Here is a 6,183-nt window from a genome sequence, read left to right on the forward strand (position 1 = left end):
TTACTATTTCTCTCTCTCCCTTCCTCTCTGAAATCAATAAAAAAAAATTTTTTAAATAAAATAAGTAAATAAAAAGTGACATTTGAGCAGGAATATGGATGGGGGGAGGCATTCAGAGTTCTGAGGGGAAAGTATTACAGGAGGGACAACAAGAGTCAGTGCCCTGAACAAGAATAAGAATCCCTTCTTTTCCTGAAAAGGTAAATATCCCCAAAAAGAGCTCTCAAAGTTTAGTATGTTATGGATTCACTCCTGTTGCTGTTGTGCTTTTGTTTTGTTTTTATTTTTTAATCTTTATTGTTGAGATTATTATGGATGTCCCTCTTTCCCCCCATAACTCCCCGTCACCTGGTTCCCACCCCACCCCAGGCCCTCGCCACCCTATTGTCTGTGTCCATAGGTATTGCACACATGCATATAAGATCTTTGTCTAATCTCTTCCCGCACCCCACTCCACATCCCCTTCCCTCTGAGAATCGTCAATCTGTTTCATTTCCATGCCCCTGATTTCTATTCCATTCACCAGTTTATTCTGTTCATCAGATTTTTTATTCATTTGATTTTTAGATTCACTTTTTAATAGATATGTATTTGTTGTCACTTTGTTGTTCATAATTTTTTATCTTACCTTTTTCTTCTTCTTCCTCTTCTGAAAGAATACCCTTCAGCATTTCATATAATACTGGTTTGGTGGTGATGAACTCCTTTAGCTTTTTCTTATCTGTGAAGCTCTTTATCTGACCTTCAATTCTGAATGATAGCTTTGCTGGGTAAAGTAATCTTGGTTGTAGGTTCTTGCTATTCATCACTTTGAATATTTCCTGCCACTCCCTTCTGGCCTGCAAAGTTTCTGTTGAGAAATCAGCTGACAGTCGTATGGGTACTCCCCTGTAGGTAACTGACTGTTTTTCTCTTGCTGCTTTTAAGATTCTCTCTTTGTCTTTTGCTCTTGGCATTTTAATTATGATGTGTCTTGGTGTGGTCCTCTTTGGATTCCTTTTGTTTGGGGTTCTCTGCGCTTCCTGGACTTGTAAGTCTATTTCTTTCACCAGGTAGGGGAAGTTTTCTGTCATTATTTCTTCAAATAGGTTTTCAATATCTTGCCCTCTCTCTTCTTCTGGTACCCCTATAATTCTGATGTTGGTACGCTTGAAGTTGTCCCAGAGGCTCCTTACACTATCTTCGTATTTTTGGATTCTTTTTTCATTTTGCTTTTCCGGTTGGGTGTTTTTTGCTTCTTCGTATTTCAAATCTTTGACTTGATTCTTGCGATCCTCTGGTCTGCTGTTGGGAGTCTGTATAATATTCTTTATTTCAGTCAGTGTATGCTTAATTTCTAGTTGGTCCTTTATCACAACATCGAGGGTCTCACTAGATTTCTTAAGGATCTCAATACATTTATCGGCGGTTTCCATAAAATTCTTGAAAAATAATCACCTTAGGTGGACACTCTTGGTGCACCCCTTTGTGGGCTGTGTGCACAGTCTTGTTGTAGTTGAGCCTTGATTGCTGTTGGTGTCACTGGAAGGAATTGACCTCCAGGCCAATTGACTGTAAGAAACAGCTGTGTCTATACTGGAAGAGCTGCTGTGCAGGAGACACCCTTACGGAGCATGACTTGCTTCAGTGGAGCTTTGGTGCTCACTGAGTCTGCCCCTTGAGTGTGTCGCTTATGGATGTGTAGACTTGTAATCTGGTATGGTCTCACACTGACCATTGGGTACACTGGTTCTTGGGTCTCTAGGGCGGTGCAAAGTCAGCCACTGCCTGGGGCCATCCAGCAGGAGCTACAGAGAGATCTGCAGATTCCTCCTCTTTGTATCGGGTTTGGAAGTGCCCAGATGAGGCCCAGTTGTGAAGCAAGGCAGGCTGGTGCTGGTGCTGGCCTTGGGCCTTTTATTGATATCTTTAGGGCTCCCTGACCCAGCTGCAGCTTGTTTGACAGGTTTTAGGCTGAGAAATGACAGGCCATTCATCTGCAAAAGCTGCTACACACAGCTTGGGTTGGGTTGTAAATCGGATGGGGCGGGGTCTCAGGCACTCCCCAGGGCTGAGCAAACAGAAATGGCTGCCAGTCATCCCTGCACCAGGGAGGTCCCAGCATGGGAACAATGACTGCTGTGAGCACCTGCCATTGGAAGAAAGCTGAGCCTGTGTTCTTGCCCCCATGCCAGACAGTCCAGTTTCTCTGGATCACCCCTCCCCCCACCCCCACTGTCTGTTTGCTGTCTGCTGCCGCCACATTGTTTCACGTCTATGTGTCTGGGTCCCCCAGAGTCTCGCCTGGTACTGAGCTCAGAGGAAGCAGGAACTTGTAAGTTCAGTTCATGGTGCTGGCCTTTTAAGAGGAGCATCTGGATCTCCAGAAGCCTGTGTGTCACTCAGCCCCAATCTGCACTGGTTTTTACAGTCTGTAGTTCTTACAGGCCTGTAGGGACTTCTTTCCCCAGCTCTGGAACCCTAGGCTGGGCCTGTAGGGACTTCTTTCCCCAGCTCTGGGACCCTAGGCTGGGGGACTGGTGTGGGGCTGGGACTCCTTACTCCTCCAGGTGGCACTGTTGTGGGGCTGGGACTCCTTACTCCTCCAGGTGGCCTCCCCAGAGGCGACCTCCCAATTAAAAAAGTGGCACACCCGGGTTTAGTTGTAATTTTGATGTGGTTGTGGGAGGCAGCAAGTACAGGCGTTTACCTATGCCACCATCTTGGTTCCTTCTGCCTGTTTTGTTTTTAACATATATTTTTATTGATCTCAGAGAGGAAATGAGAGGGAGAGAAAGATAGAAACATCAATGATGAGAGAGAAACATTGATCATCTGCCTCCTGCATGCCCCCCACGGGGCATGGAGCCCACAACCCAGGCATGTGCCTTGACCAGATATTGAACCATGATCTCCTGGTTCATAGGTCGATGCTCAACCACTGAGCCACTCCAGCTGGGCTGTTGTTTTAATGTTTATAAGGCTTAATTATATAAAATTTTCTCTATTACTAACAAATTTGAGAATGAATTTTACTTAGGATCTAAGTATCCTACAAAGGTACTGTCTTATCTATATGCCACTAAAAATACCTCCTGCCTATCACAAAGGCATGGAATCCAATTCATGAGTCTAAGCTGCTCATTCCACAGAGATAGATAAAGCCCAACCAGAAGTACCCTTGGACTTAAGCCCCATCCCCACCCCACCCCAAGCAGTGACTGGGAGGGTCATTAAAGGTACAGAGAGGAGCTGCAGAAGACACCTTTGGCATTCTCAGCTTTTAGCCCCAACTGTTGCAGAACTGGTATCTAGCCTATACCCCAAGCTCTGATGGAGACAGAAATTGCCGTCTCTACTTCACAAGGGAGAGACTGAGGCTCAGAGAAGTAAGTGGCTTACCCAGGATCACACAGAAAGTCAACTCCAATTCCTAACCTTCACTCTGTTGCCTGAGCCACATTCCAGGCCAGGGACCACATGGGGTAGAACCCCTGCTCCATTTCAGGAAATGGGATTGTTGATTTTTCATTTACACAAAAATGAAAAATAAACACCAGATGTTTGAAAACATTGTAACTCATCCTTACTGGAACTTCAAAGTGCACTCTGACTAAGAAAATTAAATTAGAAAATCCACATAGCAAAAAAAACCCCACAATATTTTGAATGAAATGCACTTTGTCTTTCTCTCTCTCACACACACACAAACAATATCTCATTGTTTCTTCTTCAGGGAGCAGCTGTGAAGGAAATTGGGGGAGGGAGATGGTCAAAACATTTCATCTTTGTGTTTTATACAGAGCTAAGCTTTTAGCCCAGCCCTCCTGGAACTGCAGGGGGGTGTGGCATGCATTAAAATTAAACGTCAGTGACCTGATGAAGCTTATAAAATAACCTGGGAGAAGCCAGTCACCCAAACAAGGCATCTCCAATTGGGTGGTTTTGCATCTGGAAGCTGCCTTCATCTTGATAAAAAGGTATGCACTGTAGTTTTAATTTTTATTTAGGATGAATAATGCTTAAAATGGAGACAGTCTTGATTTTCTATTGCCCTTTTTCAGCTAAAAATTCATAACTAACATGATTATGAGACTGACATGCTGCCTGCTGCTCTAAGAGGGCCACTTAACTAACATTATCAAGGGCTTGTGCCAGTAGCTTTGCAGACTTGATCTAATTATTCCTCAAACTGAGGTTCAGATATCTGAAGCAACAGGCCCAAGATAAGACTGCCAACAAATGCCAGAGCTGGGGTGCCAACTCAATGTTGACTCACCTCAAAATCTTCTACTTGCAATATGTACCCTCTCTGTACTAACTGAGACAACTGAGAGAGCTTTCCATACACCAATACTATATTAGATGAATTCTCGGGCTTATTATCCAAATGCTCATTACAGTAAAATACTGAAAAGCGAACTGGAATTGTGTGGATAGAAAATGCGTTTAACAATATGGCACAAAAATGTGTTCTTCAGAAGATATGTTTTCTTGTTAGATTCAATAGCTAAATGAGTTTTCAAGACTCATTTGCTTGTGGAAACATATTGTATGTTACCACGTGAAATCTAAAAATCTAGTCCTTAATGTTCTTCAGCTTCTCGAGGTCCATGCTAACAGGCAGGTGTTAGGAGTGCAGTCTTAGGAGATCTGGCAGAAGTTCTGGCTCCACAGCTTACCAGGACGTAAGCTGGGCAAACTGACCTCACTGAGCACAAAGAGAAGGCCAGCGTTGGATCCTTCCAGACGGATGGTTTGGAGATTCAGTGCCTGGCACATGTAAAATCCTGAGGCCAGGGCATCTGGGTGGGAAGCTCAATGAATGTGAGCAGTGGTTCTCAGAGTCAGTGCTGGCCCAGTGGATGCCCCTTAGAATTATCCTTAAATTATTTACTATTCAATTAAAATAGTATTTAAATTACATATATTTTAAAAGTATTTAAACTCTTCTCATTAGGACAATCTTCCCGTTCGTATTAATTAGAAGATGCAAAAATATGTTATATATACCCAAGCTCGTAGGTACATGTTAATGATGTGATTTATCCTCAGTAGGTACTCAGTAAGTGTTAGAATTAGAATGAAAGGGGCATTGAAAAATTATGGATTTTATGAACCCTTTCTCTCACAAAAAAGTTTTGATGATAGGAATAAAATTCCTGCAATAAAGAGGTATCTTTGGGAGAGATGCAATCAAGGGGAATTAGCCTTGCTCTGAAATCCTCCTACAGAGCTAAAAAACATATTTCAGCCCACAGTAGAACATTTTGTAATAAGAGAGTTGTCAGCGCAAGATGTGGAACTGACTTTTGGTGTAACTGTCACGTGGTGAGGTGAGACTCATCAGGCTATGGAGGTGGTGTGCAGAAGGAAGCCTGGCTCAGAGCCGTTGCAGAAGGGGCAGCTGGAGATAGGGTGCGAATCCCAGCTCTCTGCCCTCTGGGCCTCAGCTTCCCACATGTACCCCTGGCGGCGGGGGAGGTGGGGAGGAGGGAGGGTTGGATAAATGGCCTCTAAGGTCCTGTCCAGTGTTTGGGACCCTCTGGAATGTGTATAATGTGTGGCCCTCCTTTGAGGTTAGATCTCCTGGGCAAGGCACTGAGTGTGGCGCCTACTGGGGGCCAAAAGTAGATAGAGCTCCAGTGGTTCTAAGAGCCTCTTGGAAATGGATGCAAATTTTTGTAGGTTTAGGCTGGGTTTCTGCAAATCCATCATCCCTGAAAAAGTTACATGGTGGTAGGGCTGAAGGGAAATGGGGCTTCAGAGACTAAGGAAGGTGGTCCCCCTACCCCTGCAGACTTGCTCAAGGGGATGGCGCTCAGCGATCACCCCTCCCCCCGCCGCCACTGGCTGGCAGCGTTTAATCGTTATGTAATTTTTCTTTTGAAAACCAGCCAGGAAACTTCCAGAAGAAAAGCTATTGATCATTAAAGTTATTTGAAGGTTTAGAGACTCATTATACAGTGGTGATAATTATTCCTATTATGACACATCCTTTTAAATGCTCAGATCTGAGAACATTTTGCTTGCGTGGATTCAGTCCTCCTCATCACAAGGAGAAAGGCAAAGAGCTGGAAATAGCTCTTGTGCAGCTACAGGCAGGGAGTCACGCAGAAGAGAACAGACTGAAAGCAAGTCAGTGAGAAAAGCAGGGAGCAGCCTGGGAGCAGACCCTGCCAGCAGCCCTGCACTGCCCCACCC

General features: G+C 44.4%; 1 protein-coding gene across 1 annotated transcript in view; it reads left to right on the forward strand.

The window, feature by feature from the left end:
* The first annotated feature begins 3,854 nt into the window (after positions 1-3,854).
* The window catches only part of APOD (apolipoprotein D), a 17,590-nt gene continuing 15,261 nt past the window's right edge, over positions 3,855-6,183 (forward strand). Inside the window, exon 1 of the mRNA XM_005873190.2 lies at positions 3,855-3,959. The gene's annotated coding sequence lies outside the window, so the exon portion shown is untranslated. The remainder of the gene's footprint in view (positions 3,960-6,183) is intronic.

The sequence above is a fragment of the Myotis brandtii genome, unplaced genomic scaffold (assembly GCF_000412655.1).
Source record: "Myotis brandtii unplaced genomic scaffold, ASM41265v1 scaffold4, whole genome shotgun sequence".
Classification (NCBI taxonomy): domain Eukaryota; kingdom Metazoa; phylum Chordata; class Mammalia; order Chiroptera; family Vespertilionidae; genus Myotis; species Myotis brandtii.